Source organism: Gavialis gangeticus, unplaced genomic scaffold (assembly GCF_001723915.1).
Source record: "Gavialis gangeticus isolate Ggan-Ray unplaced genomic scaffold, GavGan_comp1, whole genome shotgun sequence".
Classification (NCBI taxonomy): domain Eukaryota; kingdom Metazoa; phylum Chordata; order Crocodylia; family Gavialidae; genus Gavialis; species Gavialis gangeticus.
This window is the reverse complement of record NW_017729026.1, coordinates 1559599-1568769: the sequence shown is the minus strand read 5'-3', so window position 1 is coordinate 1568769 and position 9171 is coordinate 1559599. Positions and strand designations below refer to the sequence as shown.

The following is a 9171-nucleotide window of genomic DNA, read 5'->3' as shown; positions in this document are numbered from 1 at the left end:
CCCTGTGCTGCTGGGAGCTCCCAGGAACAGGGGGGAAGGGAGCTTGCACAGGGCGGTGGCCACCGACACCCAGTGGCAGGCAACATCCCCCCCTCCCTACATCCCCTCCCCCTCTCCTCTCTTCCTCCCTGCTGCCTCTCTCTCTGCTGGGTGTTGTCAGGGCTGGATGGCAGTGGTGGCAGCAGAGTGGGGGTCATGGTGGCGGCAGGGGGAGCTGTCACCAGAAACACCCCCTTCTGCTTCCCCCATCCCCACTCCTTCCTCTCTCCCTCCCCTCTTCCCCACCGCGTCCCCCTCCCTGTTGATTGTTGGGGGCTCCCATGGCGGCTCTTTTGCATCCTCACCCCCCTCTGTCCATAACACTCCAGGTCCTTGCAGCCAGTTAGCGCATGTCCTCTCGGCAGCGCATGTGCAGTTGGCTCAGCGCCTTATGGACAAACTGACAGACAGACTAAGGCTTTTATTATATTAGAAATAATTTTCTTGCAAAATTGAATCCTAAGAAGGGTGTGAGTTTTTCCTATATGGTATATTTCAGTGTAGACAGGGAAAATCAAACTGCTTATACATGGGAGAGTTCCCAAAGACTTCTGTAGAAGTTGAATAAAGCTCATATAGGTCCTGGTCTATCTAGGTCCTAGACTAAACATTTTATCTTGCTTTAGATCAGTGGTCACCAACCAATTGATCTCAATTGGCTGGTCAAACATGGAGCCTCTGACAGTCGATTTCAGTCTATCAAAGGCTCCATGATCAGGAGTGGCAGGACACACATGGCTGGGCTGAGCCACATCCCCTGCCACCCAGGCCAGGCTGGGTGAGTGGGGTTAGAATTTGGGTGGCTTGTCTGGGAGATAGGGGGGGAGGGGTGTGCATTATTTTTCTTGTTCTCTATGGCAATTATTGAGTCTGCTGGATTGTGGCAATTGCCATGCTCCAGCAACATCCTGCATCTCATGTATCAGTGTCTCCACACTTAAAAATGGCAGTGGGGACACTTGAACTAAAGCTCATCAAATGAGCTTTAGTTCAAGTGCCCCCACCACCATTCTTGAGCATGGAGATACTGATACAGGAGACGCAGCTGTGCTTTAATTAGAACAGCTCCCATAGCTTCTCTAATTAAAGTGCTGCTCGCCCACCCCCAGAACACATATAAAAGTGCCCACCATTATTAAAGAAATACTCATTAGGCTGATTTAATGTTCAATAACAAATGTGCATGGTTTTGAAGTGATGCTTAATGCTCAGTAGCCTATTTTATTGAGCATTGGCATAATCACACAGTTTTATACATGATGCTTTAATGCATAGCAAAATAGGCTACTGTGCATTAAAGCACACACGTAGACGTGCCCACCTTCACTTACATGGTCCCATACCATCATAATGCATATGCTGCAAGAGTGTCCTGCATTAAGTGAGGAATTATGTATTTCCTCATTGTTTTTCCTAAGAGCACACTGTTGTAATAAGTGCCTCACAAATATCAAGACATACCAAAAAACAGAACTCTTGGATCCAAAATGATACCTTTTTTGTATATTTTTTTGTCTCAGACCAACATGACTACCAAGTACACCCCTGAATCACAAATATTAATGCATTTAAATCTGCAAATCCTCTGTGAGGTACAAGGAAGGTGTTCAGATCTCTATTTTACAGAGATGAAGATACAAAAGATTTGCCTAAGGAATGAGTGCCATAGACATGTTAAAGTTCATGACCTTCTCTCTCTGAATGCTGTGTTCATCTGTATAGATGATAGTACCTTAATACTAGGTCTACTAAATAACTGAAGCTCCCATTTCATTTGAAGGTGTGAGCACTGAGCATTTCTGCATATTATTGCAGGTGTCTCAAGTGGGGCACTCAGAAAATGATATAACGGTTCATAGCTTCCTGGCAGTTTTAAGTACCTTCCTCAGCTTCACATAAAAAATCTCTGTTAGAAATAGACATGAGTTCTTTGGGGCTATAAACTGTCTTAACCATAAGACTACCCATTTTCTTTCTGTATTCTCTTGATTTGCTTTAGAAATTGGAAGACTGGTTCAAAACAAATGTGATAGGGATTCTACAACCATAGGCCTGACATTCCTAGAGTATCTTCCATGCTATTCACTGAATGAGGCAGGGTGTATGTGGAAAAAAATATGATCATGTCATCAAGTCATATCATAATGCACATACAAAAAGGAGATACATTTAGATTTTGTGGACAGATTTTTAGGCGAGAACAGCCATAGGGTCTGTCCTCTATATTTTTATTTTTAAAATGTAAGAGTGATGTTGAAGCCATGACAGTCCAGCAATTATGTGAGGGGCAAGGATTTCTTAGGGTGATATCTTTTATTGGACCAACTATGTAGTTGGGATAAAGACAAGCTTTCAAATGTGAGACGTGCTTCAGGCTATATCCCGTCTGCAAAAGCTTGTTTAACTTTATCCCAAGTATCCCTTGCCTCTCACATATTTTTAAAAGGTAACTTTTAGTGCACCGAGGGAGGATACATTTGCCTTCTAAATTATCTGAGTGGGAAGCAAATGGGGAAATGTTCCTTGTCCTATAATAACTTCTTTGGATTACCATCTGCCTGAGTTACTCTGAAGACTGTTTCAAATTGTGGAACAGTCGATATAGTGCTTTTAATATGCCTCTCATCACCAATTCCTGGGCTTCAGTTTTTGTATTGCAGTTTAACTAATGCTCCACATTTTAATTTAACTGAAGCACTCCCCATCAGTCTGTTTCTAGTAACCCTAACATTCTCCTGAATGGAAGATCATGCTTAACGCATCATTATTGGAGATATTACGGCTTTCTTCTAACATATAACTTTTTTTAACTCAAATGACTGACTTACAAGCAACTAACAGGACTTTTCCAAATTGTTATTCATTGTTCTTAACACATGGGTGTGTCACTGGGAAGAAACACATGTTTCTGCTCTAGGTACAGTTCTGGAAGTTGCAGCTTTAAACTCGATGAAGTGTTTTATTCACCAAGATAAAAATATATATATTTTTAAATGTGTTTGTTGATCAGGAAGCCAGGAATCCTTCTAATTAAGAGATTTCTCGAAAAGGTAAAAATTTTATCTTGGAGTACAAAACACTTCATCAGTTTTAAAGCCACATCTGTGAGGACTGGTTTAAGAACAGAAACAGACATTTCTATTCTTACTGCCTTGTCTGTGAGTTTGAAACCTTTAACAACAGTTTTTAAAATAGTTAAAAACAATCCAAATATAATAGGTATCACAGTGCCCTCCTTCTTCTGTTTTTAATCCGCTTCTCTTGATGGGATAAGCTACAGGGTTGAATTGGTAACTGGATTATTGCCTCATAAAACAGCACGAGGTTACTATTATCCCTTAATTTTATATCTTTATTAGGGAGTAGTGCTGGTCTTATTTGAATCACTAGATTCTCTGATGGTCCCCTCCCCTCTCCTCCCCTCCCCCCTTCAAATTTATAAAACCAAACTTTAAAGGATATGGTGGTATTTTATAACCAACATTATAAAGTTGCATAAATAATAACATCTTTGCATTTACTTCCTATACATGGTTTTAATGGTGCTCAAAGTATAATACCATTTGGGCTAATAATGGTCTGTAATTACTTAAAAATTCCTTGTTTTGATGACAGATCAGTTGAATTTTGCAGTAATAAAGATGAACAACACAGTACTTCTTACACTAACATTTACACAAAATGAGAGCTGTTCTGACTGCTGATTCAACAAAGTAAGTTTTGAAATTGGTTAGTCAGTCATATTTAGACTAATCCAACTTATACAAGTGACATCTCTAATTACACATTCCTGTGGTTATGTTTCACTTGTGAATCATTCAATAAAGACTGATTAGCTAACCAAGTTCTTTCCGCAGTACATAGAGTTGGCACACATTTGTTTATTTGCCAGTGGTACCAATGTGAATAGAATTCAATTGTCTGTTTGTACATGTACACACACAGGTTCTGGGTGAAAACCTGGCCCCTCTTAAGTCAACAGCAAAACTCCCTTTGGACTGAAATAGGGTCAGGATTTCTTCTTGTATGTTTAAATTATTTCAGATATCAAAAAACTGCTGTTGCTTGTAAGAAAAGGTGTTACAGATATCTCTATTGGCTTCCGTGGCCTTTGCATCTGACCAGTAATAAATAGAGACATGAAAATTGAACCACAGGTGGCCTCATGATTTTATAATTATAGGGGATTTAAGTGTCATTTCTAATGTGGTGATTTAATCATTTTACATTGGAGGAATGCAGCAAATGATTTTCCAAATTGCAGTCATTTTTGAACATAGAATTTTCTGAGAATTTTCAAGTTTCAAAGTAAAAGAAACTGAATTAAATGTGCCCTTTAAATTAATACCATGTGTCATACCATTTTTCTTTTATCCTAAATGATCATTATGATGCAGACACTTAAGAACTCTGTAGTATCAGAGGGATGGGAAGGACTTCATTTAGTCCAACTCCCTGCATAGATTCAGTATTTTATGTCCCCCAAACTTTCCCAGATAGAAGTCTATTCAACTTCTTCTTGAAAAAATATCCAGCCAAGGAGATTCCATAACTTTCCTTAAGCTGGAATGTTGTGTGTAGACTACATATGGAAACTTCTTAAGATTCATAGCCATTTTCATGACTAAAACTTTCTTTATCAAGAAAGGGCTGGTAATTATTGCTCTAGAGCAGGGAATTCTACGTAGAACAGCAATCTTTCAAAACTGCTGCCATTTATTTTATTCTCAGTAGAACTGTGGTCAGAAGTTGCTAACAGATAGCTGGCTGTTTAGAAAAGGCTTTCAATTTCCTATTGATCTCAGTGGCTAGGGACAGACATTCAGCCTGAGCCTGAACTGATTCCATCTTTGCAGGTTAGTCTAACCTGGCTAGGTTAAATCACTTTGTAACTGCACAGGCAGATATGCAGTCACATGCTTGAAATGGCTCAGGCTAGAACCTGGGGGGCATTAGAGTAGTCCTCCCTTCCCTTGCACAGTACTGAGCTTCAGGTCCTGGCAGGGTGCTCTGATTAGTCCATCAGGGAACTGATAACAATGTTTATCACCCCCCCCTCCACTCCCAACTCAGTGTTTATCAACCCATTAAGAAAACATCACAGAGACATTACCAGCTATCTGTTGATTCTACTCGTTGATTCAGCACGGATTGTAGCCAGCATATGGTCTGCTAATACACAGATACCTGTTGGCAAGGCAGAGGGGAGGGGGAAATTCCTGCTTAGCAGGGAGTGGTGAGGGTGTGGGGGCAAACAGCTCTTCTTAAACAGCCTTTCCAAGGAAGGACATTAAGCTACCTGTTGATTAGTTCCAAAAGCCTGTCTGGCTTGGTCATCTCCCACAGCACAGACTGTAGCCAGCATGTGGTCTGCCAGCTAATGCTAAGGTGTCTGCATAAGGCAGAGGGAAGGGGGAATAATCTCCTTAGCAGGGAGAAGCCAGGCAGATGCTACTGTGCCTGCAAGTCTCTGCCGAGATGCAGCCAGGGAGCAGAGGGGAGGGGCCAGCCCTGCTGTGGAACAGAGAGCCCTGCCTAGCTCAGAGAACATGCCGGGATGCTGGGGGTGACTAGCTTAGCAAAGGGTCTGGGACAGACATTGCATAAACCCGTTGGAGCCAAATCAGTTAAGTCTGATACTACATTCAATCAGGTTTATCTCAAACCAGTTTCAGCCATTCTCAAATTGGTTTATGTGCACTGAACATCTCTTTTGTTTAAACCAGTTTCTGATCACTTAAACTGGATTATGTGTAATGTCTGTCCCTAGCCAATAGCTCCTCTCTCATTCGGAGCAATTTTAGACTAGTAAGATGGCCTTTTTCAAAATGGACTGTGATTGTACTGGCATAAATTCTTTTGAAAACATTGGGAGAGGGCAACTAGTTTGAAGTACAGCAATTGTTAGTGAGTTTCTCTAAAGAAGTGTACAGTGTATCAGCCTCATCTGACAGATAAGTTTTCATTTAATGGACTTTCAATTGTGCCACATGTACTAAACAGGAAGAGAGAAGGCAAAAACTGTTGTGTATACATATGCAAAGTAAAATATAAGAGGTGGGATGAGTAGGGACAGTGTGTGTGCATGTTTTAGGAGTATAAAAGGAAATGTGTAGGGACAGGTGATTTGATAAATATGGAGATGAATATATGGAGGTGCAAGAAGCAGGTAGACTTTGTGGGGAGTGTGAAGAAGGAAATGTAGGGAGGCACTCAGGGGTGTGTGGATGCTAATAGAGGGGCAAGGTTCTTTGGGTAGATGTGAGGGAGCAGTTGAATACCTAGCTGCTTTTCAGTATTTTTGTGATTCAAAAAGGCCAACTGGCCAGTTAAACTGCATTTACAGGTTGGAGCTGTTTTATTTTTGTTTGTTTTTCATTTATGAACATTTTGATTACAAGAGGCAAAGAGATGAGTTACATAAGCTACATGTTTCCCTAACCTGTTTGGATGCCTTTTCATCTTAACCCTCATGTGAGTTTCCTGGGTTTATAATGCATTACAGGGATATTCAATAATATAGGGATAATTGCAATATTCCTGCAATGTACTTTACCCTAAATTATGGATATCTACTATTACCTTTATTTCTGTATTAATATATTAACTTTTACCTGGGAATATACTAGTAATATGGTCATGGCTTCATAGTTAAGGTTGCAGTAGTAGTTATAACACTAATCTCTTTGATCACAGAATATGCATGATTATGTTTACATCACCTGCTGAGGGATACTCATCCCACTGGAGAAAGTATAGAGACAGTAGGTAATTAGGGTAATGCCTATTGTTTAGCACATTGTAGGAGCTGCCTGTTTTAAATTGCTTTCTGCATTTTGTTTAATCCTGAAGGAATTTCATGGACCTCAGAGAGAGGACTTCATGCTGATAATTACATAATAACCTTTTTCTGCCAGATGCTTACTGGCTAAGAGGTTATCATTAAATGTGTATTAAGTGTTTTTGTTCTGTGCTTGATAACTATCTAATGTTTTCTCCCAAGGATTATCTTTTTCTCTCTACTTCAACCGTTTCATGTATTAAGCATTTTTAGCTTTTCAATTGTTTTTTTCATAACGTTTTTTTTTCCAGGTAGAGGTTGAAAACTTATTACCTATGAGCACTTTTACAAATGATCTGGGATAGGAATGGGGGCCCTTTAATTAGAATGGCTCTGAGAGTTGTTCTAATTAAAGTGCTTCAGCATCTTGTGTATCAATGTCCCTGCACTTCAGAATGGCAGCAGGGACACTTGAACTAAATCTCATTTGATGAGCTTTAGTTAAAGTGCCCCTGCCACCATTTTGAAACATGGGGATGCTGATACATGAGACATGGAGGCTAGCTGGAGTGTGGTAATTACCACGCTCTGACATGCTGTAATTACAGCACATTGGAGCAGCCTCCATACTCATGTTCAAGCACCCTAAAAGTCTGCTCATATGTTTTAAATAGTTGAATGTTCAGAAAAGCCACGTTGAAACATGGAGTGTGAAAGTCTGGCCCTACTGAAGTCAGTGGGAGCTTTGCCACTAGGTTCAATGGGACCAGAATTTCATCCAGAAAGTCTGTTTGCTATAGATATGCTTTAAGAGTAAGAACCAAAGAATAATGCATTTTCATTTCCCTTTCTTCCTCTCTTTTTAAATTTAGAACATCCAGTTGTAATTTAAAAGGAAGATATTTCTGTTTGAGGAGGAAAGTAAGAGTGAGTAACCTCCATGGAAGACTCTCAAGATTTAAATGAGCAGTCAGTAAGTACAAATTCAGTTAAGTGTTATAAAAGAAGTTGTCCAAAAGTGTTATTTGTATTATGCTCAAAATTAAGATTGCTGAAATTTCTTTTTAAGAATGGGTTTGATAATTCTGTGGGGACTAATTTCTTTGAACGTTAAGGTTTTGGGGAAGCTTCTGAGGTTTCAGGCCCAAATCTTTTCTTGGGTCAGAGGTGAAGTGTGTTTTCTGGTCGCATCTTTGTTTATTCTTATACACAACAAAAGCACATAGGCAGGGTTTGGTAGGACATCAGTAGTAAGAGTGTTGATGGATATAATGGAGTTACATGTGCAGCACAAGATGTTGAAATTGCACCTGCATTATGTCTGGCTCAAATCATTCTATCAAAATATACTTTTATAAAGGCAATACAGTTTATTCAGACAACTGACTCAGTACTTTTGAGATCTAACGAATGTTAACGTTTATAGAGAATTAAGAGTACTACTCCTTGTCTTGTTAGTTATGGCAGAAGAAGATCTTAAACATAGGACATGACTACATGAGATGCTGACTGTGTAGTAGCCCCAGACTGTGCATAGCATCGTGTGGCAGCAACCATGACATGACGCTACTGCTCAGGCTACTGTGCAGTCAGTGTCACCAAAAAGCCGTTCGTTGATGCTACTGTGCAGTAACTTGGGTTACAAGTACTAAATGACTACATAGTAATGATTGCATAGTCAGCATGTTGTATGGAAATAGACACAACGGACCAAATTCTCTGGCATTAAATTGGCACACTGCTTTTAGACTAGTGCTATACAATGATCTGAAGTGAGAGCAGAATGCTTTCTATTATACTTAGGCAAGCATGCATTTATGATGAAATGGAAGTTTGGGCTCTAAATTTCCTTGCTTCTATCCTAAGTTACATACTTTATCACAAACATAACAGAATTGTGATGGGGAATATTTGGGTTTTGGTGGTGGTGGTGCTGTTTTTGTTGTTTGAAATTGCAACACATTTAATTTAATGGTAAGGCCAAGGTTTCTAGCCATAAAGATGAAAACATTGAACATCTATACATGTGCTTTGGGATGGAGCATAGATTAATTAATTTAATTAATTTAAGCGCCTGCAGCATCATGTGTATTAAGTATTCTGCGCTTCAAATGGCAGTGAAGGCGCTTGAACTAAAGCTTGTTCAACAAACTTTAGTTCAAGCACTCCTGTCACCATTGCGAAGTACAGGGACACTAACTACATGTGACACAAAGCACAGGCAACACATGGGAGGCACAGGGGGCATGTGCCCCTCCCCAGGAGCATTGACAATGAGCACTTTGGCTGGTGGGGGGGCATGGAGAGTGCTAGTGCCCCCCTCCTAAAATTGACTCCAGCACTTCCATGAC

At 40.1% G+C, this 9171-nt stretch overlaps 1 long non-coding RNA gene across 1 annotated transcript in view; it reads left to right on the top strand.

Annotated features, from left to right (window-relative positions):
• The window catches only part of LOC109299721, a 31056-nt gene extending 23259 nt beyond the window's left edge, over positions 1 to 7797 (top strand). Inside the window, exon 2 of the long non-coding RNA XR_002097963.1 lies at positions 7693 to 7797. This is a non-coding gene — a long non-coding RNA (uncharacterized LOC109299721). The remainder of the gene's footprint in view (positions 1 to 7692) is intronic.
• The last annotated feature ends 1374 nt before the right edge of the window (positions 7798 to 9171 follow it).